General features: G+C 29.3%; 1 long non-coding RNA gene across 1 annotated transcript; it reads left to right on the top strand.

The window, feature by feature from the left end:
- Positions 1–18,117: 18,117 nt before the first annotated feature.
- LOC132803312 (uncharacterized) lies at positions 18,118–19,481 on the top strand. The gene is made up of 2 exons (XR_009638400.1): positions 18,118–18,383; positions 18,995–19,481. It is a non-coding gene; the product is annotated as an uncharacterized LOC132803312 (long non-coding RNA).
- The last annotated feature ends 3,316 nt before the right edge of the window (positions 19,482–22,797 follow it).

The raw sequence follows: 22,797 nt of genomic DNA, 5'->3' as shown, positions 1-22,797 counted from the left end.
ATTATTGTTAATGTGATGTTGTTTTCCCTTTCTTTCTATATTACGTATTGGTATGTTGGTGAAACGATATTTGAAGTGTATTTGGAAATGTATGGCACTAAGTGGATGGTGCGGGTGGACATGAATATGTAAAAGGTATATTTTGGTTATTTAGTAAATTATTTATATTGAATATATGTGTGTGTGTGTGTTTCATATGATTTGTTATCGAAGTGCTGTCGTTTGTGAAATTTAATTGTAATAAGTTGGGAGGGATAAGGTGGTACAATATAGGAGTACGTTTTTGTGCAGATAAATTTTTGGGCATGCTTTACCCTTAGAGGAGATGCTGTCGGATTTTCCTCAGGACGGTCCAGTAGGGTTTTCTTTGGGATCAAGGCTTATCTAGGGTTCCAAGGAAAGATCCTGGATGGGTCCTGACAAAATGTATTTTTTTCAAAATTTTTTTAAAAAAATATATATTTTTAAATTATATAAAAATTAATTATAACATTACCATAACATCATGCTGACATCAACAATCATTAGAAATTGGATCAATTTGCAATGATTTTGAAACTTTAGGGCTTCACACAAATCAAAAGTTCAGGATTGAAAACACACAATCCTAAAACTTCAATGTCTCAAAGTACAATTTATCCAAAACATTATATATGTTTCATAATCCTAGTAACGTATTGTATTTTATTATTTTATTATGCTGTATCTTGTTTGTGTTAAATTTTTTTTATTCAAATACGATTCATTAAGCTTTCGTATTGGAATATATAAACCCATATTCATTTATTAAATTATCTTCTAACCTGATTCATTAACATATTATACTTAGACAAAAATAAAAAAAAAATATTATAAAAATATTTAAATAACAAAATTATTCTTAATAACGGTTAATAGTACAAAAAAAAATTATTGTATTTCCAAAATTAAATATTAAATAGATGAGTTAAAATATCACATATAAAAAACTAAAAAGTAATAAATATTTAAATAAATACGAGATGTATATATATTTCATAGATACCATCTTTTAATGTGTTAATGCATTATTATTGTATTTCACTATAACCAACCAGTTGAGTGTTATGCTTTATTATATTGGCATTGTTAGAGCATCTTTAATGGCAAATTGTTTTTTGTTACTGGCATTTTTAAATTTTAGCATTGATATATCCTCTCCAATGGTAAATGTGAATGTTAATGCCAAATTTTTGTATTACCTCTCCAATAACATATGATAAAAAATAACATTTAGAAATATATATTTTATTTAGTTATATTATTATATTGGATTAGATCTCATTTTCTTTAATTGTTAACTTTAACAATTAAAAAAAATTATTATTTAATATTATAGACATTCATACTTTATTATAATGGGGTCATTAGTAAAAAAATGTTTATTGCATTTTGGTGTTAAATTGTCATTGAAGAACATTAAATCATAAATAAACTATTTTTTGGTATTAGAATGAAATAATGCAATGCTATTAAAAATACTCTTATATTAATCCATTACTATTTAAGGTAAACAACATCAATATTATCACCGCATAATACTAATAATAATAATAATAATAATAATAAAATGATGAAAAAAAGGTCGGCCTGAAGCCCTGGGCCCATAGAACAGCGATATAAATAGGTATATAGCTAGGAAACGTTCTTCGTAGTTCGCACATGCCATCACAACCCAAAAAAAGTGTGAAACCAGTGCATAGAAACTAAACAAATGTGTCTTCCTCGTATTTGTTAATTTTATTTCTTTCTTTTTTTATCGTTCTTCTAACCACTCATGCTCATCCTTCGTAAGAACATAAGCCTCCCTAAGAGCCCCAAAAAAACGAAGAGTCATAAATCATTAAATACGGCACTTAATAAAAACAAATATATTTATATTTATATATACACACGAAAATTCTACGATCAAAAAATCTATACGCTTTTTCTTACCATAGAAAAATTACATATATTTGAAAGAAAAAGGAAATTACATTGCGAGAGATCAGCAGCAGATACATGATAATGTAGGCAGGAGAGATTGTTAGGATATTGTGATGTGAGGGACATGACCACAGTTAAAAGTAGAAATTATAAATGTGAAAATTTTGTATATAAAAATATTCAAATAAAATATATAAAATAATAGATAATTGTAGAAAGATTTTATTATAGTAAAAAAATATAATAATTTTTTTAAAATAAAAAAACATAATTATTGAAAATATTTTCTCTTTTATAATAGAAAAAATATATATTTTTTTAAAAAAATAAATACAAATATTTTGAAACCTTTTAAAATTCTCTCTCTACTACTCTTCTTCTTTCTATCTGTGTTTTTTTTTTTTTTTTGGTACTTTTTTTTTTTATATAACAAAGAATGGGATCGGCTTACAAAAGGAAAATGAGTTAATTTTGCAAAGTGAGGATAGATGCATAAGGCGGTGAAGTGGTGCAATTCAAGTTGTAATCTTAAGTGTTGTTAGCTTTAGACAGCTTGATGTTTTGACACCTCCTTTGACAAGGTCAAAATTCTCTGTCCACAAAAACGTGGCTTTACCGCCACAGAGATGACAGCCAAGTAGGAATGTCGTCAACCAACCCCCAGACAACAAGCTAAGTACAATTCAACATTCAAGGCTTCTTTTGAAAGTTTACGAGCCACTACATTGTTAACACGATCGAAAAGTAAAATTAAAAGAAACAGAAGTAAAACTTTGAGTAATAACTGAATTTCTTCAAACTCTGTAGCCAAAAGGAGACTTTTATTGCAGTAAACTCTGTAGCCAAAGTGGTAAGAGGTAAAGGAACTGGAACTATCAGTTATAACAAACAAACAAACAAAAAAAGCAAAAATGATGCAAGGACTTTTAACTCGTGGAGGTCCCCACCTAACAGAGGGGAGAGGAACAAGATAAGAGACATGAACAAGAGAGATCCACGTAGAAGATCCTTCTCCTTCCCTTTTTTGGGAAGAAAAGGAGAATCCGGACAAATCGATGAAACCGAAGAGATACAGAGGGTTACCCTGAAACACTAGATAATTTTTATTTTTTTATTATAATAATATTTTTCTTCGACATTTAGAACTCATGATCACAAAGATAGCAATAGGAGAGGAGTGCGTGACTTAGTAGCAAAACCGACTACGTTTGTTTTATGAATAATTAAAACATTGCATTGCACAATTTAAAGGTACCTTCTAAGGCCGTTATAAATAGGTATAACTTCGCCCCAAAGCATCAAAAGCTCAAACTTGTGCATAAAAAAACTAGTAATAACTATGTCTTCCAGCTCGCATTTGCTAGTTTTATTCCTTTGCGTGGTTGTTCTTCTGACCACTCATGCTGATGCTTCATACAAACCCAAGCCTGATCTCCAAGAAAACCAAAAACCACTGCTCCCAGCCCACAATGTTAATCCAACTCCAAATTCTCCATTACATTCACAAAAGAAAATAGGTATCCGCAAACCACTGCTCCCAATCCACCATGTTAATCCAACTCCGAATTCTCCATTACATTTACAGAAGAAAATAAAAGTGCGTCGCCCACCCCCAGCAGGCCATGGCGAGAAACCCCCACCGATTCCATCTCATTAACGATTGGAAACCCCAATCCATGCATAAGCCGTCACAGGGTGGCATAACAATAAAAGAAATGGCGTTCCATCTTCATCGAGTGCTTGTGGTTTTATGATCTGTATTTCAGCTTGTTTGATTTTCTATATTTGCTATTTGTATTGATGCTTGACATGAGCAGCAGTGTGTATGTATGTGAATTTTTTTTTTATTACAATTTGTGGGAGGGTGAATGTGGAGATGTATTTTTTTTTTTTATTATAATTTATTTTTATTTTTATTTTTATTGGACTCACGTGCATCCTACATGTGACCCTGCAGCTTTTTACATGTAAAAAATAATAATAATAATAAAATAAAAAAAGCCACCCTCGATCGGCGTGAGCCAGCTCACCCATAATTTTGAGCACCGTAACCATGTGAGGCGTGGCTTGGTGATCTTCTCGAATCTTCTTGAAACACTAAAAAATGGTTATTACTTAATGTATCAAAAATTTATTTAAAAGGGTGTTTTTAATTTTGTATTTTAAAAGACTTTTAATAATTTTTTTTAAATGATTAATTTTTGCAGAATATATAGATTTTTATAAATTTTATAACGTTTACATAATTATAAATAACTCTTATAGATTTTTACAAACATTTTTATTGATAAACTTTTTAAAACTTTATAGAATTATAAAAAACAAATACTGCATAAACTTTTATAACATTCACTTATAAATATAACATCGACATTGTAATAAGAAAATTTTAAAAATTCATAATTGTTTAATAATTCTTTTAGTATTAAAAAGATTATGAGACATTTTATTTTTGATATTAAGCAAAAATAAATAACATGTAAAGAATAATAAGAAAAATAGTCATTAAGGCCCTTTCTTGAATAAAATGTCTAGTTTATTGCACTTTGACATATATATATATATATATATATACACACACATACACATTAAAAAAATCAATTGTTGCATTTTTTTATTAAATTTTTTTTAAAGGTAAACACATAGGTTCAAAAAAATGGTGTAATTTTTTTGAATGTTTATGTTGAAGAAATTTTTTTTCATATATTTTATTAATTTTTTTATATAAATTTAATAAATTGAAGGTCATTAAAATCAAAAGGTATATAATAAGGATATTACAAAACAATATTTAAAAAATTAAAAAAACATTTTGGGCGAATCCCACGTACTCCTACCTTGTTTCGCATACCAAACAAGTATAAGGTTCAAATTGAACTAGTTAAATTAAATAACTACAGCTAAAATTGATTAAACTATTTGTAAAATAGTTTGCGGCACCCATTTCTTAACATTGCATATTGTTTACATTTTCGAAAAAAGAAAAAAATTGCATATTGCATAGAGTTATACCAAAATGTTAGGATAAATTGTATTTTAGTAGCATGAAATTTTAGAATTGTGTGATTTCGATCCTAAATTTTTTATCCATGCAAATTAGATTATGAAATTTTAAAATCATTACAAATTAATCTAAATTCTGGCGCTGGTGTCAAAATTAACATTACTGACATCGTTATAATATGATGCTTACATCATAATTATTTTTATAAATAAAAAATATTTTTAGAATAAAATTGAAAAAAATACATTTGTTAGTTTTCCATTTTATATTTATAAATTTAAAAAATTGTAGTCATTCCTTTTTAATTTAAATTAAAATACTTGTAATTATAATTAAATATTTTTGAATCAAAAATTAAACCAAAAGATATAAAATAAAATAAAATTGAAATTTTTGGTCTAAGAAGATAATTTTATTGGACCAAAAGTAAAAATAATCTTTTTTATGCCCAAACCAAAAAAAAAAAAAAAAGAACCATAGCAAAATAAAAATTAGACCAAAAAATAAAAAATAAAATAAAAAAATTTTGTTGGTCTAATTTCTACCATAATTCAATTTTTCAAAAGTAAAAAAAAAAAATTAAAAAGTACATCTGTTATCTTTTTATTTTATAGACCCAAAAAAAAAAAAAAAAAAAAAAGACCAAAATGGTCTGATTTTTCCATTTAAAAAAAAATTCCATTTGATCAAATGAATTATACACCAAAAAAAAAAAATGGAAATAAATTATGATCTACTTTTCCATTTTTGAAAAATTTTTCCATTTGACCAAAAAAACAAAAATTCAACCAAAAAAATTAAAATGGAGGCCATTTTTCCAATTTTGAAATTTTTTTTCTATTTTTTCATTTTGGTCTATTTTAATTAATTTTCCATTTTTGGCCTCATTCATATCTAATTTTTATTTTGGTCTAATTATTTTTAATTTTTGGTCCAATAAAATTTTCAACCAAAAGTTTAAATTTTATTTTAATTTTAATTTTTATTTAATTTTAGGCCCAAAAATATTTTATTATAATTGTGGGTATTTTAATTTAAATAAATTTTTTTATACAATTTTCCAAATAAAAAATAACAAATGTATTTTTTTTCAATTTTTAAAAAAGCTTTATTTTTTAGAAAAATTATTTTTGTTTTTTAATTTTTGGTCTAATTTTTATTTTTGCGTTTTGGTATAATTGTTTTTTGGTTTGAGCATAAAAAAATTATTTTAATTTTTCAAACAAAAAAAATATTTTTATTAGACTTGAAATTTCAATTCCATTTTAATTTTTATTTTTTGGTCTAGTTATAGGTTCAAAAATATTTAATTATGATTGTGGGTATTTTAATTTAAATAAAGATGAATGGATACAATTTACCGAATTAAAAACCAAAAATATAAAATGAAAAATAACATATATTTTTTTTCAAAATTTTTAAAAAATATATGTTTTTTAATTGTGTCAAAATAATTATGACATTAGCATGACATCATGTTGACATCAATATCATTGATTTTTATACCATCATTAGAAATTGAGCCAATTTTTCAATGATTTTGAAACTTTAATGCTTTGTACAAATCAAAAGTTTAGGGTCGAAATCATAAAACCGTAATACTTCAACATTCCAAACATTATATATGTTGCATATTCCTAATAACATATTGTATTTTGTTATATTGTATCTTGTTTGTGTTAAATTTTTTTTTTTAATCTAAATGTGATCTATTAAACTTTCATATTGGAATATATAAACTCAAATTTATTTATTAAACTATCTTCTAACCCGATTCGATAACATATTGTACTTCAACAAAAATAAAAGAAAAATGTAACAAAAATGTTTAAATGAACAAAGTAATTCTTAATAATGGTAAGTGGTACCAAAAAAAATTAATAAAATTATCGTATTTTCAAAATTAAATATTAAATATTAAATAGATGAATTAAAATATTACACATGAAAATTAAGCAGTAATAAATATCTAAATAAATATGATATATGTTTCATATATACCATCTTTTAACGTGTTAATATTATTGTTAGAGCATCTTCATTTCATTATTATTATTATTATTATTATTATTCTTCATTTTTGCATATTTCTCTTCATTTTCTCAATTATCTACATTTTATTTTTCCTATCTCATTTATTAAAAATTTTGTTATGCTTTTAGATTTTATACTTGTAGTACTTATTACCAACTTTTTAGTTATATTACACTTATTTAATTTCTAGTTAATAGAAAAATAAATTTATAATTAAAACTAGAAATATTCTTTTTGAACAATATAATATCTATTTACTTACTTTTTGTTCTACATAAAAATTTATGTAAATTTTTTATTTTATTGAAAATTTTATGTATTATTTATCATTTTTAATCTATTTTTGCCATTAGTTTTATATGTTTAAATTAATATGTATTAAGTTTGAAATAGCTATGAAGAAATACTTATTAATAAAACATCCATTTTATGATCATGAAAAAAGCGTGTTCGAACAACACATTTGCGACAGGGATCTTTTAACCTCAAAATTATATTTTTCTTTTCTTAAAAAAAATATTTTAGTGAATATCCTAATTAAATGAATTTGAAAATAGCTAAATTTGTTAAATAATTTTTTTCTCTATATCATTATTTCTTCAAACCACATGTTAGAAACACAATCAATACCTGATTATGTGATGGTGCCTAAAAAGTTTTATGGATCCACCACTAACAGGGATGAAAGCATCCAGAAACAAGGTTGTCATATCACATGGCCGTCCGAGGATGATCAATTAATTTGCTCATATATTTTATTCGTGGAATTTCATAGTTTCAAAAAAAAAAAAAAATGCTTTTCCTATTCAGTGTCAATAATTTATCACTACAATTTATTTCTTAAAATAAAATACAAATATTTTTATTACAAATATTTTTATTCCTATCGAATTCAAAATATGTTTTGGTATGTTGTGCTCAACTACCCATTAATTACCCATATATATATATACACTATCATTTACAATAAATTTTCCCTTTTCAACGTTTCGACTTCGTGATCTTGCTATTATAAGTTTGAGTGATTCATTAACTAAGCTAAAAACTCACTTAACTAATTAGCCATATATTTTAAAGCATCTATAAGAATTTTTTACCCTTTCTACATTTTCATTTTTAAAGAGCGAAACTTTTAAAAACATGCTCCATTTTATTTTTTTATTTTAACATTTTAAAATAAAAAGTGAATTTTACTTTCCAAATATAAAGTGTCGAATTCACTATCTATATTGGAATATTATATAATTTAATTTAATATTGAACAAGTTTTTAAGCCATTGTTATATTTTAATTATTAATTTTTTATCTTTTAATTATTAATAATTGAGATGTTATGTTTTAATTATTAATTTTTATTCTTTTATCTTTTAAATATTAATAATTGAGATGAAATTCAAATAAATAAATAAAAGCAACTATAACAAATGTTTGTAAAACAATAAAAAGCATTATATAAATTCTACTTTCTACGTTAAAAGATATTTTTTATCAATAGAAAAGTATTCTTTATTTTTAAAAATACTCATTTAAAAATGCGCTCATAAATTATTATTTTTGAAGATGCTTATAAATTGTCTCTTTGCTTGGAACGTGAATATCTTTCCAGCTCATAAGCATTAAAATAAGAGACATGTCTGGTGAATTACCAAAAAAAAAAAAAAAAAAAAAAAAAAAAAAGAAAAGAAAGAAGAGACATGTCAGGTGTCCTTTTAAATACAGCTAAATTGCAGAATCTTTATTTTTATTTATTTATTTTATTTTTCTAAATATCTAAATTCAAAATCATTATACCTTCATATATAGTTATATCAATGGAATTGGTCTAATATAAAACCTAGTAAGAGCCAAAAAAATAAAATCAAAAAACAAAACAAATATTTTCCAAATAATTTTGCGCAGTATCCAATATATGTTATCCTCGATACTCTGGAACCCAACCAAAACTGATACCATTCACCCAAAGGAAAAAAAAAAGAAAAAAAAAAGAATTGTTTCCTAAATCACGGATCTCAATTATTTGTCCATAAGTTCTTTTATACCCAAAAAGGAGGTTGGTCCTTCTTTTATTTTTTATTTTTATTTCTATTTTTCAGATGTGCGAGTTGGTCGCCTCTCTTTTAAAAATAAATACTTTGGTCGGACCAGTTACCCGCTAGTCACATGTGGGTGGATTGACCAAAGCAGACCAGTTACCCGCTAGAGCTTTTTACCAAAAAAACAATAAAAAATTAAGCACCTTCGAGTGGCATGATCCAGCTCACTCATAAAGTGATCTTGAGCACCGTAATCATGTGCCGTGTGGCGTTGGTTATCTTCTCAAATCTTTTTGAAACACTAAAACATGGTTATTACTTAACGTGTCAAAAATTTATTCAAAAGGGTGTTTTAAATTTTGTTTTTTCAAAGATTTTTAATAATTCTTTTGAAATGATTGATTTTGCAGAATATACAGATTTTTATAAATTTTATAAGGTTTACAGAATTATAAGTAACTTTTATAAATTTTTATAACTTTTATATTGATAGACTTTTTAAGACTTTATAGAATTAAAAAAAATAAAAAATCTTGCATAAAATGTTACCATGTTGGGGTATGTAAAGAAAATGTTAAATAATTTTGGATATTCTTTTTTTATATAAGTGGAGGTTATGATTCTTTGGTGCAAAAAATATAGAAGTGTAATAATTTATGAGTAATATAGTTTTTCGTAATTTGTGACAAACCAGAAAAGTAGAGTTGTAGTATTTTTTATTTTTTATTTTCTTTTTGATAAAATTGTCAATTTGATGATCAAATCGTCATCTAACTCCGACCTCTACAATTGAACAATCTTTACTTATTTTTTATTTTTATTTTTTATTTTTGACAAAATCTATGCTTGATTTGTGAGTTTGAAGATTGCTGGAGTAGAACTAGTAGTGTTAGAGAAGGAGAAAGCCATCAAAACCAAGGAAAACACTCTGCAACATCTTCTCTCTTCATTCTACTTTGTTTTTCATTTAATTTATAATCGTAATGGCCAAGGATCAATTACCTGGAAAATATATATATATAGGAGAAACCTAATGAAAGCTTGTAAGCTACTACACAAGAAGGATTTTCATTTTCCCCAATTTTTGGTGAGGAAAGTAAGGAGGAAAAGTAACCTCTGCTCCCTGTGCGCTCCTGCTTCTTAATGGCCCACTCCAAACATATTGAAGAAAAAACTTGAGATTTTCAGCAAGCCCAAAACTATAGGGTTGAGACGAACAAGAGACAAGGACTAGTGAGATGCTCCGTCTTTTAACGTTTTCAAACGACGTTTTCATAGAGATTATTATGGATAGCTGATATGGCAAACTTAAACAGATTTCAATTAACCAATGGCAGGAGTAGGCAGTTGTACAGCACTCCGTGAGTATTAGAAAATTTTCCACAATGTTATATCATGTTCTATAGATTTTTGCGAGGTCTACACCTGCATAAGCATTGAATACGACACTTAACAAAATAGAAAAAATAAAAAATTATATCAAAGGCAGCAAATTATGACTGAAAATATAAGTTTATAATTCTAGCAAAAAGTATTAGTTATAAAATCTAGAACCAAGAAGTGGGTAGTAAAACATGCAATATGAATTACCATTACTTTACTTTGTTCGACGAAGGAATCTTGACCAGCTAGTGGAGGACAACCAGTAAGGCCCAAGTTGTATAAACAGTTGTAAAACTGGTAACGTTCGTCGCACCAAAACATCAGAAGCTCAAACCAGTGCAAAAAACTAGTAACAAAAATATGTCTTCTAGCTCGCACTCAATATTACAGCAGGTTGTAAAACCAAGATCACAAGCCAAAAGGAGACCTTACTTTTATTGCAGTAATCTCTGTAGCCAAAAGGGTAAGAGGTAAAGGAACTGGGTTCGCAAATTATGCCAAACTATCAGTTATAACAAAAAAAAAAAAAAAAAAAAAGAAATAATTGATGCAAGGACTTTTAACTCTTGGAGGTCCCCACGTAAGAGTGTCACCATGAAAGACTAGATAATTATTATTTTTTTATTATAATAATTTTTTACTTCGATATTTTGAACTCATGATCTATCAAAGATAGCAATAGGAGTGGAGTAGGTTACTTATTAACAAAACCAACTACATTTGTTTTATAAATAATTAAAACATTGCATTGCATACACCTTCTAAAACGGTTATAAATAGGTGTAAATAGTAGATCGTTCTTCGCACGAGAGCATCAAAAGCTCAAACTTGTGCACAAAAAAACTAGTACTAAATATGTCTTCCAGCTCGCATTTGCTAGTTTTATTCCTTTGCGTGGTTGTTCTTCTGACCACTCATGCTGATCCTTCATACGAATATAAGTCTCCCAAACAAAACCAAAAACCAGTATTACTCCCAGTACACAATGTCAATCCAACTCCGAATTCACCATTACATTCACCAAAGAAAATTGGTATCCGCAAACCACCACCTGCACGCCATGGTGTTAATCCGCCACCGATTCCATCTCATAAACGACTAGAAACCCCAATCCCTGCTTAAGCTGTCACCAGGCTTAATTATATAGACAGTGAGGTGCTAAATCCCCCAACCCATGCATAAGCCGTCACAGGGCTTAATGGTAATATAGACAATGAGGTGGTATAACAATAAGAGAAATGGCGTTCCATCGTCATCGAGTGCTTGTGGTTTCATGATCTGTATTTCAGCCTGTTTGATTTTCTAATGGATTTATTTTTGTTATGCTTGAGACAAGCAGCAGTGCGTATGTATGTGACATTTTTTTAATTACAATTTGGGAAGTGAATGCGCAAGGACTTTTATCACCCTGAAAGACTAGATAATTATTATTATTTTTTTATTATAATAATGTTTTCCTTCCAATATTTCAAATATCAAGGAAACGAGTGAGTGATACTACACTTGCGGTAGTGGTCAACATTTCAAAGCACTGTCAAAATTCTGGCATACCAGTTACCCATACACACCAGGGTGGGGTTGATGGTATTCCATGAGCTAGGTGGGATTGCAGAATAATCCAGATTCCGTATGCGGTAAAAACAAATTATCTGGATTTATCCCTCATGAAATGAGACAACATTTTCTCTATACTACGTCCATTGGAAACTAGAGCAACTTAACCAATTTAGGTGAAAACAAATTATCTGGATTTATCCCTCACGAAATGAGACAACTCAAATCCATTAAAGCTCTTTCTTTGTGTCAAAATCACCTTTCTGGCTCAATTCCTACATCGATTGGAAACCTTATGTCCCTCGTCTTCTTAAATTTGGCCTTCAACAACCTCACAGGTTTCATTCCGCTTGGCATGAACAATTTTTCAGACTTGGAATTCTTTTAATTAGACAAAAACTTCTTGTCTGGAAATCTTCCAGAAAATATTTGTCTTGGCCAGAGGTTAACATGGTTTTCAGCATCTCATAACTATTTTACTGGTACCCTCCCAAAAAGTGTGAGAAATTGTACTACTTTAGTCAGAATTTCTCTTGAAAAAAGGGGAAATATATCAGTCGGGTTTGGAATAAACCCAAACTTAGAATACATGGACCTAAGTGACAACAAGTTCTTTGGTAAACCTTACTGGAAACTGGGGAGAATTTGAGGAAACTTACTACTTCCTGAACATGGGAATGCTACTCAGTTGCATATACTTGACCTCTCCATCAATCTTCTGGTTGGGAATATTCCCAAGGAATTGGGCCGAATAAGACGTTTATTCTTCCCTAAACTCAAGAATAATATGTTGTCTGGCAACGTTCCAGCAGAAATTGGAATGTTATCCGACCTTCAACAGCTTGACCTTGCGGCAAATAAACTGAATGGACCAATTCCCACAGATTTTGGAGAGTGTTCCAAACTATTGTACTTGAACTTGAGAGACAACAATTTCAGTGGTACTATTCCTTTTCATATTGGGAAATTGCATGTGCTCGAAAATCTTGATCCCAGTCAGAACGTGCTTATAGGAGAGTTCCCTGTAGAGCTTGGAAATTTGCACTTGTTAGAAACATTCAACCTCTCTCATAACAAGCTTTCTGGCTCAATAACGTTCACATTCAAAGACATGATAAGCTTGATATCGGTTGATGTATCTTACAATTTGTTAGAAGGTCCTCTCCCCAATTTCAAAGCCTTCATTGAGGCCCCAAGAGTAGCATTGGAAAATAATAAAGGCTTTTGCCTCAGTTGAAGCTTTGCTCAATACCTATATATGAAAGATATCAAGAAAGTCATAGTGTTGATCATAATATCAATTTTTGGCACTCTAATCATATTGTTTCTCACTGTTGGAGTAATTTTGATTCGCCAAAAAATGCCAAGGAACAAGGATGAACCTCGAGAAACACATACTAGAGCTTTCTTTGCAGCATTGAGCCATATTGTAAGAACGATTCATCAATAAATAGTTGAAGCCAGAGAAAACTTTGACTCCAAATATTGCATTGCCGTTGGAGGATATGGGAGTATCTATAAAACATTGCCACCAACTGGTCAAGTTGTTGCGGTGGGAATGATAAAGTGGCTAGTGAGTAAGCTTTCACAAGTGTGGTTACTTTGTTGACAAGAGTACGCCATCGAAATATCATTAAGCTTCAGGGGTTTTGTTCACATATAACACATTCGTTTTTAGTGTACGAGTTTACGGAAAAAAGGAAGCTTAGTAAACATATTGTGTGATGATGTTAAGGCAAAGGAGTTAGAGTGGATTAAGAGAGTAAATGTTGCCAAAGGTTTAGCCAATGCCATATCCTTTATGCACCATGAACGTTTTCCTCCTATAGTGCACAGAGACATATCAAGCAAGAATGTGTTGCTGGATGCAGAATATGAAGCTCATATTTCTGACTTTGATTCAGCTAGAGCTTTTGATCCTTACTCATCAAATTGGACTCCATTTGCTGGAACCATTGGATACTCAGCTCCAGGTAAAATTTTCCATCGAAGTGGCTTTCATTGATGCATATAAATTTCAGTATCTATAGCAACCTTGCTTTAAAGATTTGTTCATTATTTTGTTTTTTAAAAAAAATAAAAAGTTATAAATAGTACATTTTACTTTATCAAATACCATAATTATAAAAGCTAACCAATCCAAGCATTTTTGTTTTGAAGAGCTTGTTTACACAATGAAAATATATGAGAAGAGCAATGTGTATAGCTTCGGTGTGGTAACATTGGAAGTGATGATCGGAAAACATCCACGAGATCTGGTCTTGTCTTCGTTCACATCACCATTAGCAGAAGCTCCTGAAATTCTACTCAAGGAAGTATTGGATCAACGTCTCTTGCCTCCAAGAAGGCAAACAACAGATCAAGTGGCCATCATTGTAGAGCTAGCATTAGCTTGCCTGCATCCAATCCCACCATCTCGACCAAGTATGAAGCAAGTGTCTGAGAAGCTATCAACTTCATTGGTACTATCATTATCAAAGCCTCTTCACATACTTCCACTTAAGCAGCTGATTGATCTTACAACAGCTTAATTATTTTCTCATTTTTTCCATGTTGTGTGTGCATTTTCTTGACGATTACTTTTTTACTCGGTTTAGTTGTTTTTCGACCTACCATACGTATTAGTCTTATGCGTTTAAATTTAGCTCATGTTGTAGCTGAGTCAACAGATTTTTTTTTTTTTTAATTCAATAATACAAGAGTTAACAAAATATTTATGAAAATTATTTACTAAATTATATGGTAAAAGATGTTGTAATGTTTAATTGGTTTAATTTTTTTGATTCATTTATTCTTTTAAACGTTTAGTCATTCAAATTTAAATTATATAAATATATTAATTAATAATATTTTAATATATATTATTTAATAAATAAATTTTATCAACATTTTAATATTCCTAGCTTTATTTTCTATTTTACGTTGAAGTGATGGTGCTGACCAAATAGTAAAAGAATATAAGAAAATGATGTTTTAAATTTATTAGATAAAATATTTATTTTTCTTTTTCTTTGGTCTTTTTATTTTTTATTTTTCTTGTCCTCTAGTCCTTTAACGTTCAATATATGACATCATTATTTCAGTTTATTATTATTGTTATTCTTACTATTATTACTTAAAAAAAAATTTTGAAAAATTGTAATAAAAGATTTATAAAACTTTAAACCCCACTCTGATATTAGAACGGGATAAGAATTTCTAACTTCCCCCCCCCCCCCAAAAAAAAAAAATCCTCAGTCCAATGCAATCTAGTCAGTCAAATAAACTCAAATTCTTGCAACCCACAGCCCATTATTTGTCATTACATATTGGTGCTTTACAAAAATATCAAAAAATATATATATATATATATATATATATATATATAAATATCACATATTGTGTAGAATTGTGCCATAACAATGCAGGTGCATAAAACCTGGCAACATTTTATGTTTGGCGTATGTGTCACAATTTTTTTGGCCAAACACATATACTTGTATAATCCATTAAACTTTCGCATTAATAATTATAAATCTAAACCTTAATTAATTAAATTAGGACCAGAATTTTTTTTAGCCAAAAAAAAAAAAAAAATTAGGACCAGAGTTTTTTTTTTTTTGTCTCTTCTACCTTGTCCCCCAGTTATTGATAAACCGCAGATGGAAGATGATGACAGAATAACAAGGCCGTGTGGCAACCCATGTGATAACAAAGATATTCCAGAGGATATGGTATTGTATAGAGCTGAGGATAAAGGAATTAGGAGATAATTATAGTTTTGTGTACTGATCATATCTGTATACCTAATAGTTTTATGTCTATATATATATATGTGTGTGTGTGTGTGTATGTATCACACGAGCTCTGTTTTGAGTGTGTAAAAACAGAGTATATTGTTAGGAATTATTTCTCAAATATTATTTTTTTTGTTTAACCATGAGTTTCAACAATTATAAATAAACACCTCGATTAAAAATTTAAGCTCTTTTATCTCTCTCAAAAAATAGAGGGAAAGGGCCCAAAAAAAAAAAAAAAAAAAAATCTCTTCTATTCCTCACCAACTGTCTTGCCTAACTCTTTATTGGGTCCCACCTAATTAAATATTAATAATTTGGTTTTTTAATCCTCTTTTCTTTCTCCCACTACTCCGCCGTTGGCTTTGGCACCGTTCTGCTCTACCACCCCGGATCGGTTTAATACACTTGTATACATATAAATAAAAATTCTTTGGTACAGAATCATTTACTTCATTAAATGGGATTGCCAAATCACGCTTAGGATATATCTGGCAGGTAAGAAGAGGAGAAATGGAAAACTATTTCATAGATTAAACAAATTTATATTTAATCAGTTTCCATGTTAACGATTCTCCACAATATTTATTCCTCATCAAAATTTAACAAATATTTATCTCTTGAACTAAATATAATATATATTTCAGTATGAATATGGTAAATATTAAATTGATAATTATCAAGAATCTTAAATTTCATATATTATATATTTAAAATATGTAAATAAAAATATTTTAAAAATAACATAAAAATAATATATATATATATATATATAATATAAATTAGATTTAAAATAATAAATTATATATTTGATTAGACATGAAAAAAATTAAATAAATTATAAAAAACGTAAACATATATATATATATATATATAAAAGTAAATTTAAAAATGAAATTATCTTTTTTTGTTAATCTATAATTTTAATTCAGCGAAAATATTAACAGTTTCTTTTTCTTATATTTTATTTTTTGAAATAATTATTTTTATTATTCTCTATGAAATAGTTATTTTATATATCAAACATAATTTTAGTATTTTAATTTTAATTTAAATATTAATTATTATTTTTATCTAACGTTCAAAACTTTATTTTTGAATTTAATTAAGTTATGGATTTTTTGATAAATGACTCACTTTTTCTGTATAATATATACATATATGTGTATATATATATATATACGGAAATTTTATGATGAGCACTGTTCGCATGAGAACCACAGTATTAGTGACGATTTTTCATAGTGTTAAGGATGGTTTCTTAGAAAATCATCATCAATACTATGAAAAACTGTCACCAATAATGTGGTTCGCATGAGAATCGTCTGCATCATAGACGAACTATATATATATATATATATATATATATATACATGAGAGGATTGCACGTATACCATTATTTAATTGTGTTGAATATTATTTTATTATTTTTTGTTATATAAAAAATTAATATGCGATACTTTAACAAAAAATTATTAGGTTTGGGTTAAGTTATAATATATATTTAGATTACCACAAAATTATACTATCAGTTCCAAATATGATTTGTCGAAAAAAAAAAAAAAATAGTACAGAGATCTCTTAAACAGTATAACATACATCATTTACTCATTTGGACTTTAACTTTTGATCGGAAAAAAATTCATGCCAAAAATATTGTTTTTTGAAAGGAAAAAAAAAAAAAATAAAAGCAATTGAGCGATCTACTCCAATCGCTGTCACTTTTACCTTTAAACAATTTATTAATACATAAAAAAACAATTTATTAAAAATCTTTCAAAAATATTGTGATTACCAAAAAGAGAAATTTAATAACAAAATAAGAACTAACATGGGGGTCATGCTGGGTAGTTGGTGGAAACATGGGGGGTCATGCTGGGTAGTTGGTGGAATATATTTATCAATTTTTTTTTTATATTTTTTTTGGGGGTTTGGGCATAGATTCAAGCTTGAATGGATTTACATTCTTTTCCCATTCAACCGTAAAATAGAATAATTATAAAAATATTTATCAAATTTATTTATCAATTAATATAATAATTTTAATTGATTAATATTTAAATTTATTTATTTGTTATAAAATAATAATATTTTAATATATATTATTTAATAAATATTTTAATAAATATAATAATAAAATATACGTAAAATATTGTTACAGCTTTGGGGAAGCACGTGGGCATTACATGGTATTTTTGCGGTGGCTCACGGTAGTAGAGAATCGTGTAGGCAAAAGGCGTTGCCACATAGACTTTTTCTAATGTAAAATTTGCAATACCTGATGGGCATTTTGGTAACTTCAGGAGGCTCGATAATTTGTGACGGTGGTACTCCGATATATATAAATTTTAAGGACTGAAAATTTATATACGTATGTATATATATTTCCTGAACGTCGAGCATTCCTTAAAATTCAAATTCCCTCTACAAAACTTCATTTTCCTTTGGTTTTAGCCAAGTTACCGATTAAGATTCAATATGAGAGAATTTGTTTCCTAAAACTAACCTTTTATTTTATTTATTTATTTTTCCTTTGAAACTCTCTTGGACATTTTGGTTATTAACCTTTTATTATTATTATTGTTATTATTTTTTTTTCCATGTTAGATGCAGCGTCTTGAACTTGGATACGTTCATGGTGGTTTTTGTTTTGAAGTGATTATTACTTGCTCTCCATCGATGCTCTTTATATTTATAGTCTTAATATTAAGTAATTTGATTCATTATTTATTTATTTATTTATTTGTTTGTTATTAGTATTGTTCATTTTTGCATATTTCTCTTCATTTTCTCAATTATCTATATTTTATTTCTCCTATATCACTTATCAAAAATTTTGTTATGCTTTTAGATTTTATACTAATAATACTAATTTGCAATTTTTTAGTTATATATTTATTTAATTTCTAGTTATAGAAAAATAAATTTATAATTAAAACTAAAAATATTATTTTTGAACAATACAATATTTATTTAATTACTTTTTGTTCCTACATAGAAATTTATGTAAACTTTTGATTTTACTGAAAATTTTATTTATTGTTTTTCATTTTTTTAATTTTTTCTGCTGTTAATTATATATCTTATCGAGTTATCTGTGGGGATATTTTTGGATGGGAGGGCACTCCCGTTTGGAGTTTCCTTGCCTACCATGGCACTCCCTATCACAATGACAAAAATAATTTTTGGAACAATATCACCAAAATAGTCTCCACTTTGAATAGACTGTGGCTACTTTTTGGAGACCTTAATGAAGTTATTGACAGGTCAGAGAAATTTGGAGGCCGACAAATTTGGAAACGAAAGCTCTATCTGAAACAATTTATGCATGATGCGGCTAGAATTGACCTGGGTTTTATTGGTGGGAAATACACCTAGGATAATAGACAGGGCGGACAAGCTCTAACAAGAGAAAGATTAGACGGAGCAGTGGCGGAAAAAGATTGGTTGGAGATTAATCCACAAGCAGCGGTTGAGCATTTACCATTTGAAGAATCTGATCATTGTCCTATTATTATTCGTTTGGAAGGGGATCAAAGGAAGACAGGAAGACCTTTCAAATTTTTGAAAGCTTGGACCTTGGACAAATCTAGCTCCTATGTTGTAGAGAAGGCCTGGAATCCTGATTGGCAGCCTGAAACAAACAGCTACTTATTAAGAAAAAGCCTTATTAATACTTCGAAAGCTCTGAAAATTTGGAATAAAAATATTTTTGGATTTGCTAATTAGCAAATACAAAATTTAGAACAAGAACTGAAAGCTATCCAGTAGCAAGATGATATAGATCGGGCAAAGGAAACCTAGAGTCCCTTATTAATTTAGGAGATAGATGCATTTCTTAAGAAGAAAACCTAGAGTTGATGAGAGTCTCTTCTGCGGAGGAGGTTAAAGAAGGTGTTTGGAGTCTGCATCCCCTGAAGAGTCCTGGACCAGATGGCTTCTTAGGTATTTTCTTCCGAAGCTACTAGAGAGCGGTTCGAGATAAGATCATAAATTTTACTCAGGGTTGCTTCCGGTCAAAGAAGATTCCTCGGAATGTCAATGAGACATTCAGAGTTCTCATTCCAAAAGTGCCTCAACCCCAGAATTTCAATCAGTTTAGGCCTATCAGTTTATGCAATTTTGTTTACAAAATTGTTGCAAAAATTCTTGCTGGAAGATTGAGTAAGGTGCTGGATAAATTCATCTCTCCCAATCAGGGAGCTTTCCCCAAGGGTAGATGGATCACTGAAAACTCTGTTGTGGCCCAAAAGATCGTTCACAAGGTCAGAACTCACAAAGGAAAAAAAGGTCTCATGATCATAAAAATGGATTTAAAGAAAGCTTATGATCATCTGGAATGGAGTTTCTTAGACAAAGCGTTGGAGGCTTAGGGTTTTTCTCCGGATGTCAAATGGATGCTAGGAAGCTATGTTGGATCAGTTAATTTTTCTCTTCTTCTAAATGGAAGTATTTGCGATTCATTTTGGTCGGAGAGAGGGCTAAGACAGGGGGATCCCCTCTCCCCTTTGCTTTTTATTCTTTGTTCTGAATTTCTATCTCGACTCCTTCTGAAAGAAGAGGTTCAAGGAAAACTTCATGGGATTAAGATAGCTTGAAATGCTCCAGCAGTTTCTCACCTTATGTATGCAGATGATCTCCTCATCATGTGTCAGTAGATCCTCAAGAAGCTGCTATGGTTAACGAATGCTTCAACAACTATTGTAGTTGGTTAGGACAACAAGAAAACAGCGAAAAATCAAATATCCTTTTCTCTAAGTGCACATCCCGTCGTGATAGGAAGGCCATTAGAGACATTCTGGATTTCAAAGAAATGGATTCAAAAGCTGTATATCTAGGAAATTCTTTCATTTTTGGAAGGAACAAATCAAAAGAATTCTTTAAGCTGAAGGAAAGGATTCAAAACAGACTGGAAAGCTGGAATAAACATTTATTATCCAAACTGGGGAAAGCTACTCTTATAAAATCTGTCATTCAAGTCATTTCCACCTATTCGATGTCTACCCTCCTTTTACCTTTTGGTGTTTGTGAAGAGCTAGATGGTTTGGTCAGAAAATTCTGGTGGGAATCAAAACCAAATGCTTCAGGTTATCTTGGTTTCAGGAAGTTAAGGAACATGAAATTTGCCATGATTGCTAAACTTGGGTGGAAACTGGCTAGTGGGGAAGAATACTTATGGACGAAGATGATGAGAGCAAAATATCTTCAAAACGAAACCTTTTTTAGTTACAAATTGAAGAAAGGGACCTCATGGGTTTGGAAAGGGATTGTTAAGACCAGAAAGATTATTCGGACAGGGGCTTGTTTCAGGAGATTATTCGGACAGGGACTTGTTTTAGGATTGGAGATGGTTCTGCTATTGATATATGGAATGACCCTTGGCTGCAGGGTCTTCCCAATAAAAGTCCTATTGCAATAGAAGAGTCGGTTTCTCCCACATGTAGAAGGGTGTTCGAATGTTGGGATGAAAGAAATTGAACTTGGAAAGCTGAAGAAATAAGACTCATTTGTGATGAAGAGTCGGCAGAAACAATTCTTAAAATAAAATGGCCACATATTCTTTGCAGGGACAAGCTCACATGGTTAGGGAGTAACGAAGGAATTTTTTCTGTTAAAAGCTGTTATGAGCTTTTTGTTACAAATTCCCGAGCTAACATTGAAATTCGGTGGTGGAGGAAGCTGTGGAATCTCAAAATTCATGATAGGTTGAAGTTTTTCCTTTGGAGAGTTCTAGCTCACTAATGAACTACTGGCCAACAGATTTGGAATAGGGGATCGTTTTTGTGTGAGATGTGGAGATGATGCAGAGTCTGCTCTCCATGTTTTCAAAGATTGTAATAGTACGAGAAGATTGGTGTTTGTGGGCAAATGGGGATGTAAGCTTAACTACTGGACAGCGTCGAATATAGAGGAATTTGTTGATTTCTGCATGAGTCCGAAACCCAAGCTATGTTTCCCAAACTTGAATGGAAGAGAAGTTACCGCTTTTTTATCATCTTTGATGTATTTCACTTGGAAATGCAGAAATGAGTGCTTATTTTCGGGTCATGGAGATCCTTTAGAGGAAGCTAGATATTTCAATCGAAGGGTGGAAGAATTCTTGACTTGGCCCGATAACACCTAAATTGGAAATGAGATTTGTTATTCCTTGCCTCTAAGAGCATATATTGCGAGTCCCCTATGGAAGCAGAGGCTAAAGTTGTTCTGTGGGCATCTAATGAAGCATCTTAAAGGAATTGGATTAGTTTGGAATGGTCTTTGGATTTATCTTTAGTTGTTAAGAACATTACAAGTCTAGAGGACCCTTCAGAGTGGCGTACCAGATATGACTTTATTTCTTTACGTTCTTTGTTCTCTGTTTACGATTGGAAGATTTGCTGGAACTCTAGGGAGACCAATGGTTTGGCAGATTAAGTGGCCAAGAAAGCTATGCATGAAGAGTTATGTTTTGATCTTGATAGTTTCTGTTTTGAATCCCTGCCAAGGGATATTTTAGATGTCCTTGTTGCTGACTGGCTTGATTCTAGTTTAGGTTTGTAAGTCTTCCTTCTTTTTTAGGCTTTTGTGTTTCTCTTTCTTTGGAATGATATTGCTGTTTATAAAAAAAAAAAATTATTAATAAAGCATCCATTCTATGATCATGAAAAGATCATGTTCGAAAAACATATTTGCAAAAAGGGATCTTTTAGTCTCTATTCATATTTTTCTTTTTTTTAAAAAAAAATTTTTTAGTGAATATCCTAATTAATTGAACTTTAAAATAGCCTAATTTGTTAATTTTTTTCCTATATTATTATTTCTTCAAACCACACACTAGAAACACAATCAATACTTGATTATGTGATGGCCCCAAAAGAAAAAAATTCTGTATCCACCACTACTTGGGAGGAAAGCATCCAAAAAGAAGGTTGTCATATCACATGGCTGTCCTAGGATGGTCGATTAATTTGCTTATATATTTTATTCGTGGAATTTCATAGTTTCAAAATAATAATAATAATAATAATAAATGCTTTTCCTATTTAGTGTCAATAATTTATTACTACAATTTATTTCTTAAAATGAAATA

The sequence above is a fragment of the Ziziphus jujuba genome, chromosome 3 (assembly GCF_031755915.1).
Source record: "Ziziphus jujuba cultivar Dongzao chromosome 3, ASM3175591v1".
Classification (NCBI taxonomy): domain Eukaryota; kingdom Viridiplantae; phylum Streptophyta; class Magnoliopsida; order Rosales; family Rhamnaceae; genus Ziziphus; species Ziziphus jujuba.
Note: the sequence above shows the minus strand (reverse complement) of the source record. Positions and strands in the feature narration are given on the sequence as shown.